Source organism: Triturus cristatus, chromosome 1_1 (assembly GCF_964204655.1).
Source record: "Triturus cristatus chromosome 1_1, aTriCri1.1, whole genome shotgun sequence".
Classification (NCBI taxonomy): domain Eukaryota; kingdom Metazoa; phylum Chordata; class Amphibia; order Caudata; family Salamandridae; genus Triturus; species Triturus cristatus.
The window spans coordinates 1,283,988,791-1,284,011,545 of record NC_140579.1 but is presented as its reverse complement, the minus strand read 5'-3'; the positions used below and the strand labels follow the sequence as shown (position 1 = coordinate 1,284,011,545).

Genomic DNA, 22,755 nt, shown 5'->3' with positions numbered 1-22,755 from the left:
TCAGTCGGTCTGTTGTTGTGTAAGCTGCTGCATGGGTTGGTGAGTAGTTGCATGAGTGTCTCTATGGGTTATTAATTGCTTGCCTGAGTATTTGTATGGCTGCCTGAGTGTGTGTGTGGGTGGGTGGAAGTTGTGTGACTGTGCATAGATGAGTGAGTGGCTGATTCACTGGGTGTATGGGTTCAAGAGTGCATGTGGAAACAGCTGTATGGGTGGGTGAGTGTGTGTATGGGTGTGTTGGTGAGTAAATGGATGTCTCAGTGGTACATGTGCAAGTAACTACATATGTAAAAGGCAGTATATGTGAGTGATGGTGTATATAAATAACTATATGTGAGAGTCAGTAATTGTGAAAGTGACTGCATGGATGAGTGTGTATTTGTATCAGTGAGTCTATAAGAGAGTAATTATGTGCTAGTATCTGTATGAATAAGTGAGGTGGTGTCTGTTTAACTGTATAGGTGAGTAAATGGAAGTATGATTGATTCTTTGCATGATTGACTAGGTGTGTGAGTAACTCTGGATATGTGGCAGTGTGTGAGTGTCTGTATAGGTGTATGACTGCATATGATAGTGTTATATTGATGAGTGACTACATGTATGAATAACTGCATGGGTGAATGAGTGGATGTGTGTGTAGACCTAGGAATCAGTCACTGCGTATTTATTTACTGGTATTGATGTGTCTATTTTTTCGAAAATGGTAGTCTGTATTTTAGAGTGGGTGTGTCAAAGGTTATATTCAGGTGTGAGGAGGTGCATCAGATTTTCACGTGGATAATGTCATCAGTGATGTCATCAGTGATGTCATTTGACATGTCATCAGTGATGACATCAGGGATGTCACTGACTGTCATGAGTGATGTAATATGTGACGTCATCAGCAGTGCATTGCGGGGGCGCAAGTTATAGTTAGCTGAACTAACTATAACGCCAGGATTTCTTATGGTTTTATACAAGTGAAATGTCCAACTAACGTACGTTCCTGAAACCTATGGTTTTTTCAGTGAATTTCTATGGTTTTTTAAATGCTAATTTCTAACTATAACGTGCCTGAAACCTATGGTTTTTTCAGTGAATTTCTATGGTTTTTTAAATGCTAATTTCTAACTGTAATGTGCCTGAAACCTATGGTTTTTTCAGTGAATTTCAAAGGGTTTTTAAATGAAAATTTGTAAGTCTAATGTACCTCAATCCTATGGTTTTTTTTATTTTCTATATATATATGCATACATATATATTTAAAAAAAAATTGTGAATAAATATTAGTTAGGAAAACTATAGTCAATCTTTTTTTTAAATATTATACAGAAGTCGCGCACCCTACACGATGGCTGCGCGCATTCTGGTAGCCATTTTGAAAAGTCGCGCTGGGGATGGCCATTTTGCTTGATCTGTTTTGCAAGATTTTTTGGTTTAGTCAGGTGGACATCCTCCTCCGGGTGAGGTATGGTTTGGGGATTCTATTAAAAAGGTGAGGAATCCACAGGCAGAAGTATCCATCAGAAGAAGTTACTTACCTTCGGTAACGCTTTTTCTGGTGGGTACAGTATCTGCCTGTGGATTCCGCACTGTCCCACCCGCCTCCCTGTTGTCCACCTGTTTCTACCAAAAAGATGCTATTACTGTTTGGCATGAATGCTTTCAATATGTCTTAATCACGCGTATGTTTTAATAGTGAGAAATGCTTGATCTATTGCTATTTCTTTATGCCTTTACTGGTTCTGCATATATATATATATATATATATATATATATATATATATATTTCCTGCCAAAAAAACATAAGACTTTACAACAACCACCAGGAAGACCTATTGTTTCCTCATGCGATTCATTATATGAGAATCTATCTGAATATGTTGATAAACTTTTGGCACCGATAGCGCAAAGCATGAGCTCCTATATAGAGGACACAGGGGATTTCTTGAGAACTTTGAATGGAATAACCTGGAATAGCCAATATATCTTAGTCACAATAGATGTGGTATCGTTGTATACCTCCATCAAACACGACATTGGAATGGAAGCATGCAGTTACTTCTTGAACCAAAGAAGCATTAAAGATTTAAAACATACGCAGATGCTCTTGAAGATAGAGACATCAAAAAAGTCCAGAGGTAAAGAGAACACAAACACAAAACACAAACAATGGGCTCGGAGTGCCTGAGTGTAACTGAACTAAAGCCAAGCTAAGCTAACAAAGTCCTTACAAAGAGGACATAATCCCATCACCCACCGTGGTGGCATGCTTCATCATATCGGATCTCCTCTCAACCAAACCTAGTTTGGCTGAGGAGCTACTACTCCCAGTGTGAAACTTCGGGAGGAGCTCGCGGATGTTTTAATCTATGCTGATTGAAAATGATCTCCTAAAGATCGATGAAGCTGTCCTAAGTGAGGTGAATATGAGCAGTGCAGTGTAAAGCAAGTGAGTTAAAATTGACTACAGGAACACAAATGACTTTAATAATGATTATCCCTGTGCCAACGTTAAAAGCAAGGTAATAGCGCGGACTGGCACAATGACCAAACGCACTAACAAAACCAAAAGACGGTCTACATGTTTCAGCCTGTACCGATCAAAAAATTTAAGATCTAGGCTTTCATCAGGACCATTGTAACAAAAACTACTGCACCTACACCGAAGTGCACGAAGCTACAATTGGTGCTAGTATTTGGAAGGAAACAGGCCGATACACCAAACTTGTACCGCAGGATCAGATATACTAGTCTAAGGTATCCTGTCAGTCACAGTGGTAAGTACCTGTGTAGATAAAACAAAACAATCAATAAATGGCTCGGCAGTGTAAAACAAAAACAAAACACAAGCCCACGTGGACTCAGACTATCGGACAGTAATGTCTCAGTCTTACCCGTAGTAAAATCGGGACTACGCCTGCCGCTCCTGGTAACAACTCAGGGCGTGAGACAGCGCTCTGTGAAAAAAAATAGATAAAAACAGCGTATAGTGTAGTGAACTCAAACCAACTAACATAACACACCACAAGAACGGTGGTTATTGGTGTTGAAGGAGGGTCTAATAGATGGTGTATCCATCTCCTTTCGACCGTCAAATGTAAATTCATGATATTGCAAGATAGATTCCAAGTGGCCAAAGATTAAAGCCCTTCACAACCAAAAGTCTGGATATCGGTAGGTCATATCCTGACTGTGCTAAGGCAACACCCTCAAACATAGCGTTGAACTTAACGTCAACAAACCCGCATCCCGTTACCCTCAAGAAGAGTAACGCAATGCGTGACCATCGGTTGGCTGAAGAGCGATGTCAGTGCATTGTAGGAGCAGCCAACCGGCTAGCAAACTGTGTCACAAGTGAAGACTTGCAAACCGGAATAGATTAAGTCATCCGGGCAACGCACAGAAAATGCAGAGACTGCACCATATAGGGTGTGTTATTATTAATGCAGCAAGAGACCACAAATCGTAATGCTCGTGTACCAAATACACCCGAAACACATGCAGACGATATATAGACTGCCAACCCCAACAACAAGGGATATGTAACTCTCAAGGCAGTGCGGAGGGCGTACCCAACAGACTAAGAGTACCTAAAGGGTGTCAGTTCGCTGTAACGTATCAAGAATGCAAAAAGCTAGCATCGGCGAAACAGTGCAGGAACCAGCATAAAATGAGAGTCTCCTACCTTTCCGGCGCTGCCCCGGGCCTCCTTCCTGAATGCTAGTGGCGGCCCCGGACGACAGCCGCTACTGGATTAAAAAACCAGCAGCTAGGACTCAATGCGTCAACGCGCGCCGTCGGTGACGACCAACTGCGCATGAATGATGACGTATCTGACTCCCAAAGTAGTCTGGGTAATGTAGTTCTCTGTCCAAGGCTGGTTGTGTGATCCCTCAGACCCTCTCTTTAACTAGTTTTCCTGATATTTTGAGCAGCTTTTTGGCTGCGGGTCGTAGCACACACATTTTTTTCCTGACACGCAAAGGTGTTGCTGTGTCGTTTTACGCTCTAGTGAGTTTTGTATTTGTATTGTTAAACGTGCGTTGGTGCAGTGTTCGTATTCCACACCATGGCTGAGTTTATGGGCTTGGCTTTTGATGATGAAACAGCAAGACTTATTCTGTCGAATACTCCCTCCATTCTTGACTCTAACAGCTCTGTAACAAGTGGAGGCACGGACGAGTGGACTAAACTCCTCATTCTGAAAAAATCATGGACCCGCACAGGGATTCATGGTGCCATAATGACGGAGTACCTTCGGGCTAACTGTGCACCCACAGGGCTCATAGTAACCAACACTCCGCGCCTTTTTCTACAGGACAAAGTGTTCCTCAAAGACTGGTCCCTCATAGCCTGGCGCTGTACGTGGGACTGGTTGATTTTGATCATCAGTACGGCGAAGCGCATAGCTGACAATGTCTTGATAGAGATTCAACTGTTAGAAGGTCAGATTAAAACCACCCTGTCCAACTCTGTCTACAAAAAGAATCTAGACGAAACCAACAAAACCAACAAAGATTTGAAAGACTCTATCTTGGCTTCTAAAATTGAGAAGTTTAAAAAGGATTTGGCGAAATTTTCCTTTGAGAGAATTTATCCATACACTCAAGAAAATTATGTCGCCCCTGAGTAGAACAGAAAGGGCAGGAAGTATGGTTCCAATTATTCCACATCTGGGTCGGATGATTGGTCCAGCGACTCCGATAGTACTGAACATCCCACAGCACACAATCCAGGGAGAGGTAGACAGGGCTATCGACGTAATTGGCAGGGAAATCCACATTCACAATGGTGGAATCCAGCTCCGTGGCAATTCCCGAATGCTCCATTCCATCCACAAATGATGCCCTTTAACCCGCCCCTCTAATTTTTCCAACAACAGCCTTTTTTAGGACAGGGTCGCGGCAAAGCCAGGGGCAGAAGGAAAGGACAGCAGGGTCAAACACGAGTCCACTTCAGCTCTCCGCCCTCTCCACGGAGCCTTCGCAGCATGACGAAGGGACCACAAGTAGCAGGAACCAGCAACAACTGATTGTCAACTTGAGCTCTTATGCTCTGACTGCCCCAGAGACTAATGTTCTAAATAAGGGGCTTGGTTTTGTCCCTACTAACTCAGGTGATCCTTACCTAATCCAATGCGAATTAGCCAGATTTTTTCGCAAGATTAGACTATGGTTCTTTTTTAAAGACAAGATCTGTGACACCGTCTCCCAATCTGAAGAGAGTGCTGATAGCGGGTTACGGAATAAATCTACTTTTTTGCCACCTGCTAATTCTGTACCCCCATTGGTCTTAGCGTTTGAGGCAGCAGTTTCCACAGAAGTCTCCAAGTTCGACATGAGTGCAAATAACTACTATTACAACCTTTCTAACATCGATAAGAAGGCGGTTGAGTCTTTATCTAAAAATCCGTCTATTATCATCAAGCCCGCTGATAAAGGCGGGGCTATTGTCATCCTCAACACGACTGACTATCGGGCAGAATGTTTACGACAGCTGAACAATGAAAGCTTTTACAGACTGTTAAGTTCTGACCCGACAGAGAGACTCCAAAGAGAAATTGGTGAGTTGGTTTCTGAAGCCAAACTCGAGGGTTGGATTTCTATTCGAGAGGCTGACTATCTGGTGACTACTCACCCTGTCACTCCCTATTTTTACACCTTGCCCAAGGTGCATAAGGAACAGCGCCCACCACCTGGCAGACCCATTATCTCGGGTATTGGTTCACTGTTGGAGCCTCTGTCCACTTTTGTTGATGTGTTTTTAAGACCGTTGGTGAGAACCATGCCCACATTCTTACAAGACACTAAGGATATTTTGAATATCCTCCCTGGCATTGATTTCAACACTGAGACTGACTACCTAGTCAGTTTTGATGTAGAGTCATTATACACGTGTATTCCTCAATTGGATACTCTCGAAGCAATCAGAGTACTGTTGGACAACATCACGGAGCCCTTGAGATCCCTGGTTCCTTTCATTATGGAATGTGCCAGGCTGGCCATGACAGAGAACTTCTTCAAGTTCGAAGACCGGTTCTACCTACAAACATCCGGTACTTCGATGGGCAGTGTTTTTGCCCCCAGCCTGGCGAACTTGTATGTCCATTTGTTTGAACAGAACCATGTCCTTTCTCCTTCCAATCCTTTTCTGGACTCCATCAAAGTATGGAAACGTTATATTGACGACGTTTTGGTCATATGGAGAGGAGACGAAGTCTCCCTCACAGCTTTTCACATCTGGCTCAATGACCAAAACGTCTTTCTGAATTTCACTGTTGAATTCAGTAAATTGGGGTTGGCCTTCTCGGATCCGTGGATTTTTCCGACAGGAGGTGGCTTGGCGAGTGAATTATATACCAAGCCTATGGCAAGGAATTCTTTACTGAAATTCGACAGCTTCCATCCCAAGGGACTTAGGACTGGCCTGCCCCTTTGTTGGAGCCGTAAGCCGTGGTCTCCTTTGCACGTGTTCACAATATATGTGGTTTGGAGTTAGTGATCCATTTGCCTTGGGCTGTCGTGCCTCCTTACACCTTTCTGACTCTGCTAATATTGGGAATGCTGCCACATTGGGGCATGACTAAGTTGGGCTGGTACCCTTTATGTAGGGGCAGAATTTTTATTCTGCGTACAGCATCGCAGCTACTGCTGAATTCCCTACTTCGCTTTTTGTTTTTCACTAGCCTAGCTGGGTGTAGCCTTTAGCAGGGGTCTCCTGTACACCACTTTGAGATAGGGGTATACTGGACTAGTATTTCTGACTGGTCAGGAGCTGTCGGTCATCCTGTTCTTGTGGCCTCACGACATCGTCTGCTATGCATCCTAATCACTATACTGGCGGATCATGCTTCTGTTTGTTCTGTTGTGATCTCGTCGATCATGCTCTATGCAAGGATACGCAGTTCACTCCGTGGTTTACATTAGAGTCATCACTGAGCCTCTCCACAGAGCGTCCTTGGACAGAGAACTACATTACCCAGACTACTTTGGGAGTCAGATACGTCATCATTCATGCGCAGTTGGCCGTCACCAATGGCGCGCGTTGACGCATCGAGTCCTAGCTGCCGGTTTTTTAATCCAGTAGCGGCTGTCGTCCGGGGCCGCCACTAGCATTCAGGAAGGAGGCCCGGGGCAGCGCCGGAAAGGTAGGGGAGACTCATTTTATGCTGGCTCCTGCACTGTTTCGCCGATGCTAGCTTTTTGCATTCTTGATACGTTACAGCGAACTGACACCCTTTAGGTACTCTTAGTCTGTTGGGTACTCCCTCCGCACTGCCTTGAGAGTTACATATCCCTTGTTGCTGGGGTTGGCAGTCTATATATCGTCTGCATGTGTCTCGGGTGTATTTGGTACACGAGCATTACGATTTGTGGTCTCCTGCTGCATTAATAATAACACACCCTATATGGTGCAGTCTCTGCATTTTCTGTGCGTTGCCCGGATGACTTAATCTATTCCGGTTTGCAAGTCTTCACTTGTGACACAGTTTGCTAGCCGGTTGGCTGCTCCTACAATGCACTGACATCGCTCTTCAGCCAACCGATGGTCACGCACTGCTATACTCTTCATGAGGGTAACGGGATGCGGGTTTGTTGACGTTAATTTCAACGCTATGTTTGAGGGTGTTGTCTTAGCACAGTCAGGATATGACCTACCGATATCCAGACTTTTGGTTGTGAAGGGCTTTAATCTTTGGCCACTTGGAATCTATCTTGCAATATCATGAATTTACATTTGACGGTCGAAAGGAGATGGATACACCATCTATTAGACCCTCCTTCAACACCAATAACCACCGTTCTTGTGGTGTGTTATATGTTAGTTGGTTTGAGTTCACTACACTATACGCTGTTTTTATCTATTTTTTCTCACAGAGCGCTGTCTCACGCCCTGAGTTGTTACCAGGAGCGGCAGGCGTAGTCCCGATTTTACTACGGGTAAGACTGAGACATTACTGTCCGATAGTCGGAGTCCACGTGGGCTTGTGTTTTGTTTGTTTGTTTTACACTGCCGAGCCATTTATTGATTGTTTTGTTTTATCTACACAGGTATTTACCACTGTGACTGACAGGATACCTTAGACTAGTATATCTGATCCTGCGGTATAAGGTTTGTGTATCGGCCGGTTTCTTTCCAAATACTAGCACCAATTGTAGCTTCGTGCACTTCGGTGTAGGTGCAGTAGTTTTTGTTACAATGGTCCTGATGAAAGCCTAGATCTTAAATTTTTTGATCGGTACAGGCTGAAACATGTAGACCGTCTTTTGGTTTTGTTAGTGCGTTTGGTCATTCTGCCAGTCCGCGCTATTACCTTGCTTTTAACGTTGGCACAGGGATAATCATTATTAAAGTCATTTGTGTTCCTGTAGTCAATTTTAACTCACTTGCTTTACACTGCACTGCTCATATTCACCTCACTAAGGACAGCTTCATCGATCTTTAGGAGATCATTTTCCATCAGCGTAGATTAAAACATCCGCGAGCTCCTCCCGAAGTTTCACACTGAGAGTAGTAGCTCCTCAGCCAAACTAGGTTTGGTTGAGAGGAGATCCCATATGATGAAGCATGCCACCACGGTGGGTGATGGGATTATGTCCTCTTTGTAAGGACTTTGTTAGCTTAGCTTGGCTTTAGTTCAGTTACACTCAGGCACTCCGAGCCCATCGTTTGTGTTTTGTGTTTGTGTTCTCTTTACCTCTGGACTTTTTTGTTGAGACATTTTCAGTAGGGGGACTTGTCCAGGCTGGTTGTGTGATCCCTCAGACCCTCTCTTTAACTAGTTTTCCCGATGATAGAGACATGTCTTACCAACAATATATTTTTATTTAACAAAGAGCTTTTTAGACAACAGTGTGGTACTGCCATGGGCATCTCATTTTCGCCGAACTATGCGAATACTGTTATGGGATGGTGGGAAAAGACAATTGCATGGTGTCCGGACTTTCAAGAAGAACTGGAGCAAATTGTGCTATGGGTCCGGTTCATCGACGATCTGTTCTTAATTTGGAATGGTACGGAGAATGAGTTAAAAAAACATTTTGAGAAATTGTTGATCAATAAAATTGGACTATCTTTCACGTACATAACAAGCAGCAAAGAGATCGCATTTCTGGACACAATTTTTTTTATAGAAAATGATCAAATACATACAACTTTGTTCAGAAAAGATACAGCGGCCAACAGCGTACTACATGGGACAAGCTTTCACCCAGTTCCCTTGAAAAACAGTATTCCATACGGTGAATTTATATGAATGAAACAAAATTGTTCCAAGGAGGAAGATGCTGAAAAAAAATATCAGAAACAATGGCTAGATTAAAAACACGTGGATATAATGAAAGAACTTTGAGAAAATGCAAAGAAAAAATTGACCAAAAATCAAGGACAGAAATTTTGATTTCAAAAATTGGAAGACAGGAAAATATAAGACAACAAGCACCGAGATTTATAACCACCTACAGCAAGGAAAGTGGTGTGATATTGAATAAAATAAGAAAGTACTGGCACCTCATTGCTGGGGATGGAGACATTGGAAAAATCTTAGGTCAGAAGCCTGCAGTAACGTATAGAAAAACTAAGTCTCCACAAGACATAATAACATCAAGTCATTTTCAGGAAAGGCCATTAGCAAATGGGTTGTGAATCAAAACAAAGGATTCAGGAAATGTAATGCATGCAAGGCATGTAAAATTGGGAAAAATATGAAAACTTTTGATGAAGTAGATGGTAGTGTGACGAATATAGATCAAAACATCACCTGCACGTCCCGCTTCGTAGTCTATGTGATAGAATGCGATTGCAGCATGAAATATATTGGAAGCACAACATGTATGTTAAAGAAACTGATACTGGAGCACATACGTGCTGTCAAGAATAAAGATATCACAAATGCCACTGCAAAACACATACAAAAATGTCAAAATGGAGATTGGAAAAAGATGTGTTACTTTGGTATTCACATGATACTGGCACGAGAGAGGGGAGGAGACCGAACTAGAACATTACGGCAAACAGAATCCAGATATGTAATAAGACTTAGAACAAAGGCCCCGAAAGGCATCAACAACGATGAGGAACTTTTTGTACATCATTAGGAATGAAAAGACAATTTATCAAATGAACATTCAAACATTGAATGGTATAATACATATTATACCATTTACGGAAAGAAAATAGTGAAAAATGTTGTCTTAAACTGAAGTGTAGACTGGTTGGAAGTACACCATGTAACAAAGGTCATCAAATGTGACTTATTAAAACAAAAGTTATCATTTAATAGAACAGTGGACTGAATGCATCGGTACTACACCGAAGGAACAGTAAATTATAATTAAAATTGAAAAGAATAATGTACTATACAGAGGTACTATCAATGCCCAAATGTTAAACATAGAAAAATGTGGTATAATGTCAAAATCCACTGATATTAATTATATCAAGAGGATAATGTAATTTCAAGCACCACTTAACTTGCTAAATTCTTTAATTTCGTTTTCTATCATACATTTTTTCATTTATTTGGTAATATAGTTGTCTAATATACACTACAAACCCCATAATGCATCATTGTGGCAAAAGTGGGTATAAATAAATGAAAGAGACAAAGGACTCACTAACCGTGAAAAAAGCCGAGGGGCTGAAACGCGTTGGTTTGTGGAGGTTGCTAAAACAATAAATATAAGCTCAAAACCAGTTCCTGAGTGCCACCTTCCTTGCTTTGTATCATTAATTGGGTCTGGATGGATCCAACCCCTGCGTAGAGCACCAGCTGTTGAGCGCGCCGAGCCATGGGTCACATTGATGAACATATATATATATATATATATATATATATATATTATCTACTGGCGGTCGCCAGTAGATAGTTATAGTTAGGACCGAGTTCCCATAGGAAATCTGAAAATTCTATTTTGAATAACTTTGGCGCCGGTTGACTTATCTTCGTGAAATTTTCAAAACTAATGGGGCGCTCCGCTCAGCTCCTACCCTGAAAGTCTCGGGGTGATTCGTCAAGCGGGGGCTGAGAAAAAAGGGGGTCCCAAAACGCATTTTCCCCATGCATTTTCCCGTAGGACCTTTAGTCGAAGGTACAGCCCGGACGGCTGAACAGAATTACTTGAAATTTGGCAAAGAGGTAGTCCTCAGGTCAGGCATGTGCCTTTTGCTTAAATGGTGTAAATCCGTTCAGTAGTTCCTGAGAAAATCAAAAGTAAAATCACATATATATCTGGGCGGAGCCTAACCACACATCTCATCGTGAGATCTGATTGGCTGTCAGCACTTCATCCAAGAAGTGTTGGCAGCCATCTTGGGACCAATATACATGATAGCACCTCATTAAAAAGCATTGCAGTTAATAGAAGGTTTTAAGACTTTAGTTACATTATAAATCATTTGTTGATGGTACCATACTCAGTTTAGGAATTGTGGTGTGTTCTAAGGTGATTTTACCATGTGAAAAAGCCTTCTGCTGTGATATCATGAATCATGTTTGAGAGAAAACTATTTTCTCATGCTTTTCCCACAGAGGTTTGGAAGGTGATCTATAAGCTAACTGAGAGCATATTTTCTGTAAATTCACATTATCTTTCTCAGTCATGTGAGAATGAAGTCTGACATTCTCAGTAAAACATGTACATCCAACAAGGGCAGAGACTGTCAGTTGATTCCTTTGTGTTCTACTGCAGCTTCCCAGAGTGTTCTAAAGAACAACTAGAGCGCTAACAGTCCTACTTATGACAAAAGTATAGCACACCTGAAGCCATCTTGATTGGAATAAAGTGGTAATTCTTAAAACATTTAATTTAAAAAGGAACAAAATGAGGGGGTTCATTTTGCCATAGAAAGTATGATTAGTGCTGCAGAAAGAAAAATTAGGGCACATTTTGAGTGACTTCTCAAATCCTCTTCTATTTCATTAAAAAATTCTGACATGCAGACTGAAACATGCACTTTCAATACCAGCAGCAGACTTCCCTGGTGAGCAGTAGCTTTACTACAGTGATCAAATAAGCAACTAGAGTGCTAACATTCTGAATTTATGGCAAATTTGTGACACATCTGAATGCCTTCTTGATGGAATCAAAGTAAAAAACTGAAAGTATTTCCTACTGAGGAGACTGTAGTAAATGAGGAAATTAGGAAACTTCATAACAAATAAGTCTCCCAAAATGGCCACCAGAGACAAAAGAGCCCAAATGTAGCCCAAATATCACCCAGATGTAGCCCAAGTATAGCCTAATGACAGAATGTCCCAGAGTGTTCTTAAGAACAACTAGAGCGCTAACAGTCCTACTTATGACAAAAGTATGGCACACCTGAAGCCATCTTGATTGGAATAAACTAGTAACACTTAAAACATTTAATTTAAAAAGGAACACAATGAGGGGGTTTATTTTTCCATAGAAATTATGATTAGTGCTGAAGAAAGAAAAATTAGGGCACATTTTGAGTGACTTCTCAAATCCTCTTCTATTTCATTAAAAAATTCTGATATGCAGACTGAAACATGCACTTTTAATACCAGCAGTAGACTTCCGTGGTGAGCAGTAGCTTTACTACAGTGATCTAATGAGCAACTAGAGTGCTAACATTCAGAATTTATGGCAAATGTGTGACATATCTGAATACCTTCTTGATGGAATCAAAGTAAAAAACTGAAAGCATTTCCTACTGAGGAGACTGCAGTAAATGAGGAAATTAGTAAACTTCATAACAAATAAATCTCCCAAGATGGCCACCAGACCCAAAAGAGCCTACATACAGCACAAATATCACCCAGATGTAGCCCACATGTAGCCCAATGACAGAAGTGTGCAAAACACTTATTTTTTGTGTATTTGCAGTTTTATATAGTGCAGACTTGTCAGGTATTGGAATGCTTTACATGAGCATTGGTTACATCACACAAGATCAAATTCATTTTGGTTGTAGACATGGGGAGATTAAGTGATTTGACCACAATCACAGAATGTTGAGCTGAAGCAGAAACTCCAACCTGGTTCCCCAGTTGCAAAGTCTGCAGCTTTGGAAGTAACACCACATCCTCTCGCCAAGGTGCAACATTTAATCAAGTGGTCAACTGGATAAAAAAACATAAAGATTACAAATAATTTAAAAGTTCTTTGTCGCTATTTGAAAACTCAGAAAATATGTCCTCATTTTAGTTTTTTAGAGCACTAACCATAATTTTGATGCAAATAAGACCCTCTCATATATGTAATTTCTAAAGGAAATAGTCTAGGTATTACAGTTTTGATTACATCAAGATGATGTCAGGCGTTCCACACTTTTGTAATAAATATAGAATGTTAGCAATCTAGTTGTTCATTGGGATACTGTTGAGAGGCAGAGGCCAGGGGCACGGACTCTGAAAATTGAAGGCAGGTAGGAGAGTGCAGAGGCAACAATTTGACCACACTGGGCAGGCAGGAAGGGCAGTGGCAGCACAACAGACTATGGAGGGCAGTGGAAAGGGGGGCAGGGGCAACAAACCAACAATACAGGACTGGCAAGAGAGGCTGTGGCAATATAATAGACCATTGTGGGCAGAAGGAAGAGGCAGTGGTAGTACAACCATACATGCCAACAGACCCATTTCAGCCAGGAAACGTCCAATGTTTTTAAGCTCAAATGGGCTTTATTTGATCTGTCTCCTGTCTGCAATCTCCTCTTTTTCAATGTAACTCAAAGGGAAAAATCAATACCCCAGTTTTTGTTCAAAATTTCCCTCTTACCACGTTCAAAATGTTCGCAAGGATGGTACATTGAATCATGGTAGGCAGGAGGAATTGGGGTAGGGACATGGACTCGGATAACAGAGGACAGGAGGGACATGGAGAGGTGCGCCAAACTGACCCTACAGGGCAGGCATCAGGGTTTGCAACAGCACAATACACCACACAGCGCATGCGGGACGGGAGTGCAGCACAACAATCCATAGAAAGCAATAGGAAGGGGACAGGACCATGCACATGGACAACAGAGAACAGATGGGAAAGAGGCAATGGTAGCTAGCTGAACATAATGGACAGACAGGAGAGAAAGCTGCAGCATAACAGACCATAAAGGGCAGGAGGGACGGATCAGGGGCATTACAATGGAACAGACAAGCCAGGAGGGAGGGAATAGGGGGTCTGCACATGGAAACAGAGGGCTGGGGGCAAGGGGGCAGGGCAGGAGCAGTAAGATGACCATGGAGGTCAGGCAGGATGGGCACTAGAAACAAGACACACCATGGAGAGCAACAATGAGACTATGGTGGCATACACACAGACCATGGAGGGAAGGTGGGAGGGGGTCAGGGGCAGCTCACTGACCACACAGGGAAGGTGGGAGTGGCCATGGCAGCACAGAAGACCATGCATGGCAAGCGGGAGGGTTAGTGGCAGCACAATGGCTATGATGGGCAAGAAGGAGGGTGCAGGGGCATGACAAAGGACCATGGAGGATAGAAGGGAGGGTCAGGACCTGGGCACAGACAAGAGAGTTCAGGGGAAGGGGCCTCACAACAGACCGCGCGGGGCAGGCAGGAGGAGCAGTTGCAGCACAACAGATCAGCGAGGGCAGAAGGGTGTGGCAGTAAAATGGACCATGGAGGACAGGAGGAAGGTGATAGGGGCATGGCATGTGGACAGGCAGGGTGGAGGTGGCAGGGACAGGTTACAGTCATCTGACAATGCTAGGCAGGTGGGAGGGGAGTGGCAGCTCAACAGAACACTCAGAGTAGATAGGAGTGGCAGGTCCATGGAACATAGTGGGCAAAAAGGATGGAGCAGGGGCATGCACAAAGACATCGGAGGGCAGGGGGAAGGAGAATAGGGGCAGCAAGCTAAGCACAGAGGCTAAGCAGGAGGTCAATGATGGGCCATAGAATTGGGCAATGGAGGGCAGGAGGAGTGGACTGGTACATCATGCTAAATGGAGGGCAGTGGCAGCACATCAGACCATGCATGGCAGGAGGGAGGAGGCTAGTCCATGGATTCAGACAACAGAGGATAGGGAGGAGGTGGATGGGGCAGCAAGCTAACTGTTCAGAGAAGGTGGGTATTAGGAACTTTATTGTTTTAAAATGTGTGTCTGTGCGAACTACTTAAAATATGAACAAGTATGCAGCATAATCTCACTTTTATTCAGGAAGAAGAGGACGTTTGTGACTGTGACTCCGGGCTCACTTGGCAGAAACACCCCCTGATCCTCCACCCCCATCGCAAAATGTAATGCCCGTGAAAAGGGTAGGTGGACGCAGTGTTATATAGAACATAGTCCTGAGAGCACGATTGAAAATGAAAACCAGATGTAGTATATGGTATAAACTATGCACCAAAAAGTGTGATATAAGATGAACCGGGGCGTGAAATATATTATGCAATACATTGTGTGCAATGACAGATTCATTGGAGAGTGCGAGATAGCACAGGCACTAGCGCGTGCTCTGCAATATGCGCCTTGGAGTGTAATATGCACAGGGCAGTGTTGTGTAACCTAACTAGTCTCTGAAGTTGTAATATAAAATATGTGCTGGGGAGTGTAACGTTGCATATGCACTGTGACAAAGATATGGATCCCAGATTGTAATATGTATGGCATAGCGCTGTGCGTTATAACATACACATCGAGGAAGGCACATTAGATGGGGCAATATAACCCATGCGAAGGCAAGTGTGGCATGACATATTCACGGGGTGGTGTTACAGTGCACATGGGCTAGAGAGTGTCATATCATACGCACTAGCTGGTGGAATACAACACAGAGGTCTGAGGCAATCGGCGGGCACTGGTGGGTGTAACACAGCATTGGGCTCAGCCAGGAGCACGCTGTGACTCTCAAGTGAAGTTCGTCTCCTTTCCAGAGAGTAAAATAAAAAGTATTACACATCCGGCGGTGGATGTGTTTTTTATTAACCGTAAGGGGGGTTTCTTGCATAGTTTGGTCGAATTTTTGTCGAATCCCCTTTGAATGGCTTGGTGTGCGTGTATATTAAATGTGCCCGTCAATAGCTATCCATGTTTGTATAAATAAATGACAAGGGTGTCTACTTGGAGAGTACCCACCGGCGGGATTAGGCACGGTAGGGCGTCAGACACGTCAGAGCTTCACTAGCGGTGTAAATACATTCCATGTGGATTCATTCTATGCATAGTCGCCTTTTAATGAATATCACACAAATCGTCATGGTGATAGGTACATACGGTTTGTCCAGCATGTCCTAGGTGTGTCTATAAATATATATATTTTTAAAATAATAAAAAGCAAAGGCCGGCCCCGGGGGATGGGGTCCCCGGAGCCATAAGTGGCCTGAGGAGGGGGGCAACGCAGCCCCCTCCTAAAGAATTTAAATTAAAAAAAGGCCATGACCCGGGGGTTGGGGTCCCCGGGGCCGATTAAGGCCTTGGGAGGGCAAAATTTATTTTTTTCAACAAAAAAAACTTAGGGTGCAGGTCCTGGGGGATGGGGTCCCCAGGGCCAGTAAATTAGAAAAAGAAGGGGGGCCACACAGCCCTCCTTCTTAAAAAAATAAAATAAATAAAAGACCGGCATCGCGCTGGAGGCCACGCCCCCTCCTTGCAGCACTCTGCAAACGCGCCCCCTGGCCAGTTGTAAGTTGGGGAATTAATTCCCCTTCAATACTGAGGGTCCCTGAGGGCCAACTAGCCCAACAGGTATCTACAGTGTGCGCCAGGGAGCTGTGTTGCAGACAGGTGTTCTGAGGCCACGCCCCTTTTTACACCTCTATGCAACGCAGCTCTGTGGCGCTTACTGGAGGTACCTAGTGGGCTAGTTTGACCCTAGGGACCCTTAGGATTCAAGGGGACTTAATCTCTCAACTTAGAGCGGCCACAGGGCGCGTTTACACAGTGGTGAAGGGAGGGGATGGGGCCTGAGGTGACGTGTGCAAACACGCCCTGTGGCGCGTTTTAAGTTGGGGAAATAATTCCCTTTCAATCCTGAGGGACCCTGGGGGCCAACTAGCCCACCAGGTGCTTCCAGTAAGTGCCACTGCTCTGCGTTGCAGAGAGGTGGTGCAGGCCATGCCCCTTTTTACACCTGTCTGCAAGGCAGCTCTGTGGCGCATACTGGAGGTACCTAGTGGGCTAGTTGGACCCAAGGGTACTTAATCTCCCAACTTAAAACGGCCACAGGGCGTGTTTACACAGTGGGGAAGTGAGGGGACGGGACCTGAGGTGACGTGTGCAAACACGCCCTGTGGCGCGTTTTAAGAGGTAGTTTTAATCCCCTGCCCTATTATATACTAGGGGCTTACAGAGGAGGTCATGCTGATCACAGGGGGACCCCAACGCATAGTGTTCCCTAGTGTATGTAGGTGTTTTCACTGTATTCTGAGTGTCTTTTAACATAGCACTGGCTCTAGGACTGGTTAGTCAGACTCAGTTACCACCAGTATCCGTCTGAAAAAGTTGAGGGTACAGGATGATTTTGGAACAAGGCTTCTTTCTGCTCTTCGGTTTGTTCTTTCGGCACGTTATCCTTCTTCCTGCACTTTTCTTCGTCTTTGAGGACTTCTGTTGCTTCTTTCTGCATTTCTTTTTTTTCTTTCTGTGCGTTTTTTCTTCTTTCTTCACATGTCCTATCTCTGTAGGCATAGTTAGAAATTAGCATTTAAAAAACCTTTGAAATTCAATGAAAAAACCATAGGTTTCAGGCACGTTATAGTTAGGAATTAGCATTTAAAAAACCTTAGAAATTCACTGAAAAAACCATAGGTTTCAGGGGCGTTATAGTTAGCTGGACTTTTCACTCGTACAAAACCATTGAAATTCCCACGTTATAGTTAGTTCAGCTAACTATAACTCGCACGCCCGCAATGCACTGCTGATGACGTCACATATTACATCACTCATGACATGGTCAGTGACATCACTCATGACATCACTGATGACATCATCCTTGTGATAGAGTGGCAGACCTCCTCTTCCTCTAATATATCTTTGATACACACATTCAAAAATAGAAACTACAATGTTCAATACAATGGACATACCAATACCAGTTACAACAACCTATTCAGTAATTCTAAGATCCACATACACATCCACTCATTCACCAACAGTCCTATACAGTCACTCATACATGTACGCACTCATCATATGTACTCACACACCTATACATCCTGTTACACAACGCCACTCATCCATAGAGTTACTCACACACAGTCACTCATGCTAATAAAGAATCGAACATCCATTTACTTGCATATACAGTTATACACACACCACCACACTTACTTCTACAGAAACTTACACATACTTAGTCTTTTAAACAATCACTTATAGAAACACATACTTATTCATACAGGAACTCTTTCAATCTCTCATTCTCACATATACCCACTTATATACACCAATAGTCACATATACTAGTTTAAAACATATGTAGTTACTCATAAAGACACTACTGAGACAGCCATTCACTCACTAACACACCCATACACACACTCTTCCACCCATACAGTCCTGCACATATACTGTCTTCAACACATACAAACAGTGAGTCACTCATTCATGCACCTATGCACTACGCAATACCCCCCACCGAACCATACAGACACTCAGACACTCATACTGATACTCAAAAAACCAACTAATAACCTATATAGACACTCATGTAGCTACTCACCAACCCATGCAGCCACTTATACACAAAGTGAGAGACTGATACAGATATTTACACATTTAAACATTACTCACTAAGCCATGTATTCACTAAGATACACTTAATCAGTCAGTTATACAATCAATTTTTCAAAAACAAATCATCCATTTAGACACTTATATACCCATTTATTCTTCCATCGACCTTGAGATATACATATATAAAACATATGTAATTTTCAGAAAAACACACATTCACTGGATGATGTCATCAGTGATGTCATTTGAGATGTCATCAGTGATGTCATGAGTGATGTCACTGACCATGTCATGAGTGATGTAATATGTGACGTCATCAGCAGTGCATTGCAGGTGCGCGAGTTATAGTTAGCTGAACTAACTATAACGGGGGAATTTCAATGGTTTTGTACGAGTGAAAATTCCAGCTAACTATAACCTATGGTTTTTTCAGTGAATTTCTAAGGTTTCTTAAATGCTAATTCCTAACTATAACTATAATTCCTAACTATAACGTGCCTGAAACCTCTGGTTTTTTCAGTGACTATATATATATATATATATATATATATATATATATATATTTAGTATACTATGTATACATGTGAAAATGTCTCGATCCACCTGTTTACCACGGTGGCACGGAAAAAATGGGTGGAACTGACCTGAGCATGCCGACGAGATGCTCTTATGGCTCCGATGATGTCATACAGTGTCGCGAGCGGCGCCGTGCTATTATGACGTCCTCGTCGACATGGGAGAGCTAGGAAAGAATTTCCGTGGAATGCTGGTGCAGAGGATATTCACCTAAGTGTTCAGGCTAGTCCTTTGGGAGCAACTGTTTATGTTGCCACTCCAGAAACTGAAACCAGTGATCCGAGGGCAGAGGCCCTGCAGATGGCACACGAGGTGGGGTGCCCAGTCGTGTGCACCGGCGGGGCAGCGACGTGACAAGCACCACACCCAACAAAAAATGTTACGAGGGCACTGAATAACACAGGATCTTCTCTTTGTATCTGGCAGGAACAACGAGGTTAAAATGCCCTAGTTCCAAAATGTAGAATTAGTGCTACAACGGTCTTCAAGAGGACCTGAGATGCCGCTTCTGCCTCCCGTACCCTGGAGGCAGCACATGGGTCATGCAGTACAGTCATACTGCAGTGGGACGCATACTCGTTGACCTCTCATGGCACTGCTCCACACTTCAGGGAGGACGCTTTCCATTAGCTGTGTTTTCTGATGACGTGTTGCGCCGGCCCCGTCCAACAACAGAACTCCTTTAGATCCAAACAGACTCTTCCACTCTCTCACCGGAAGTGAAACCAGGCCACGCGGACACTTTCACAATACAACAGTCGGAAATGCACTTTTCGGTAAAAAAAGACACATTCCTTCCTCCTAATTTATCAAATAAACGACTCACTGAAGAACAGGGGCCAGTTTCAATCAGTAAACAGCCGTTACAACGACTTTTTAAAATTTGCGATACCATTACAACGCATGCATTACCACGCATGCGTTGTACATTGCGAAGTCATTACTACGCATTGTTTTAGAATGCATGGTCATTTACTGTGCATGCCTTTACAATGAATTTCGTTGTAAAGGTATGTATGGTAAATGACCATGTGTTCTAAAAAACATGTAGACGATCCACGTCGTTGTAAGGAAACAGAGGCTGTTCCGTTTCCTCACAACAACGTGCATCGCCCCTCAGAGATGATGTGAAGCAGGAACCACGAGGAGAGAGGAACCACGAGGAGTGAGAGGTGAGGAGTGGGCACGGGGTGGGTGTTTGTTTTCTATGGTTTAGGGTAGTGCAGTGGTGTTTGGGTAGTGTAGGGGGTCGTGCTGGGGGTAGTGTTTTAGTGGTTAGGGTAGTGCAGTGGTGTATGGGTAGTGTAGGGGGTCGTGCTGGGGTAGTATTTTAGGGTTTAGGGTAGTGCAGTGGTGTTTGGGTAGTGTAGGGGGTCGTGCTGGGGGTGGTGTTTTAGGATAGTGCAGTGGTGTTTGTGTAGTGGGTCATGCTGGGGGTAGTGCTTTAGGGTTTAGGGTAGTGCAGTGGTGTTTGGGTAGTGTAGAGGGTCGTGCTGGGGGCAGATTTAGGGTTTAGGGTAGTGCAGTCGTGTTTGGGTAGTGTAGGGAGTCGTGCTGGGGGTAGTGTTTTAGGGTTTAGGGTATTGCAGTGGTGTTTGGGTAGTGTAGAGGGTCGTGCTCGGGGTAGTATTTTAGGGTTTAGGTTAGTGCAGTGGTGTTTGTGTAGTGTAGGGGGTCGTGCTAGGGGTAGTGATTTAGGGTTTAGGGTAGTGCAGTGGTGTCTGGGTAGTGTAGGGGGTCGTGCTGGGGGCAGATTTAGGGTTTAGGGTAGTGAAATCGTGTTTGGGTAGTGTAGGGAGTCGTGCTGGGGGTAGTGTTTTAGGGTTTAGGGTATTGCAGTGGTGTTTGGGTAGTGTAGAGGGTCGTGCTTGGGGTAGTGTTTTAGGGTTTAGGTTAGTGCAGTGGTGTTTGTGTAGTGTATGGGGTCGTGCTAGGGGTAGTGTTTTAGGGTTTAGGGTAGTGCAGTGGTGTCTGGGTAGTGTAGGGGGTCATGCTGGGGGCAGATTTAGGGTTAGGGTAGTGCAGTGGTGTTTGTGTAGTGTAGGGGGTCGTGCAGGGGGTAGTGTTTTAGGGTTTAGGGCAGTGCAGTAGTGTTTGTGTACTGTAGGGGGTCTTGCTGGGGGTAGTGTTTTAGGGTTTAGGGTAGTGCAGTTATGTTTGGGTAGTTTAGGGTGTCGTGCTGGGGGTAGTGTTTTAGTGTTTAGGGTAGTGCAGTGGTGCTTAAGTAGTGTAGGGGGTCGTGCTGGGGGTAATGTTTTAGGGTTTAGGGAAGTGCAGTGGTGTTTGGGTAGTGTAGGGGGTAGTGCTGGGTATAATGTTTCAGGGTTTAGGGTAGTGCAGTGGTATTTTGGTAGTGTAGAGGGTCATGCTCGGGGTAGTGTTTTATGGTTTAGGTTAGTGCAGTGGTGTTTTTGTAGTGTAGGGGGTCATGCTAGGGGTAGTGTTTTAGGGTTTAGGGTAGTGCAGTGGTGTCTGGGTAGTATAGGGGGTCGTGCTGGGGGCAGATTTCGGGTTTAGGGCAGTGCAGTGGTGTTTGGGTAGTATAGGGGTCGTGCTGGGGTAGTGTTTTAGGGAGTAGGGTAGTGCAGTGGTGTTTAGGTAGTGTAGGGTTCGTGCAGGGGGTAGTGTTTTAGGGTTTAGGGTAGTGCAGTGGTGTTTGTGTACTGTAGGGGGACTTCCTGGGGGTAGTGTTTTAGGGTTTAGGGTAGTGCAGTGGTGTTTCAGTAGAGTAGGCGGTGGTGCTGGGGGTAGTGTTTATGGGTTTAGGGCAGTGTAGTGGTGTTTGTGTAGTGAAGGGGGTCGTGCTGGGGGTAGTGTTTTAGGGTTTAGGGTAGTGCAGTTATGTTTGGGTAGTTTAGGGTGTCGTGCTGGGAGTAGTGTTTTAGGGTTTAGGGAAGTGCAGTGGTGTTTGGGTAGTGTAGGGGGTAGTGCTGGGTGTAGTGTTTTAGGGTTTAGGGTAGTGCAGTGGTATTTTGGTAGTGTAGGGAGTCGTGTTGGGGTAGTGTTTTAGGGTTTCGGGTAGTGCAGTGGTGTTTGTGTAGTGTAGGGGGTTGTGCTGGGGTAGTGTTTTAGGGTAGTGCAGTGGTGTTTGTGTAGTGAAGGGGTCATGCTGGGGTAGAGTTTTAGGGTTGTGCAGTGGTGTTTGTGTTGTGTAGGGGGTCGTGCTGGTGGTAGATTTAGGGTTTAGGATAGTGCAGTGGTGTTTGTGTAGTGTAGGGGGTCATGTTTTAGGGTTTAGGGAAGTGCAGTGGTGTTTGGGTAGTGTAGGGGGTCGTGCTGTGGTTAATGTTTTAGGGTTTAGGATAGTGCAGTGGTCTTTGTGTAGTGTAGGGGTTCATGCTGGGCTGGTGTTTTAGGGTTTAGGGTAATGCAGTGGTGTGTGGGTAGTGTAGGGGGTACTGCTGGGGGTAGTGTTTTAGGGTGTAGGGTAGTGCCGTGGTGTTAGTGTGGTATAGGGGGTCATGCTGGGGTTAGTGTTTTAGGGTTTAGGGTAGTGCAGTGGTGTGTGGGTAGTGTAGGGGGTACTGCTGGGGGCAGTGGTTT

The 22,755-nt window shown here is 44.0% G+C and overlaps 1 protein-coding gene across 1 annotated transcript in view; it reads right to left on the bottom strand.

Moving 5' to 3' along the window:
• The window catches only part of KCNH6 (potassium voltage-gated channel subfamily H member 6), a 786,325-nt gene that overhangs the window by 544,484 nt on the left and 219,086 nt on the right, over positions 1-22,755 (bottom strand). The window lies entirely within an intron of this gene.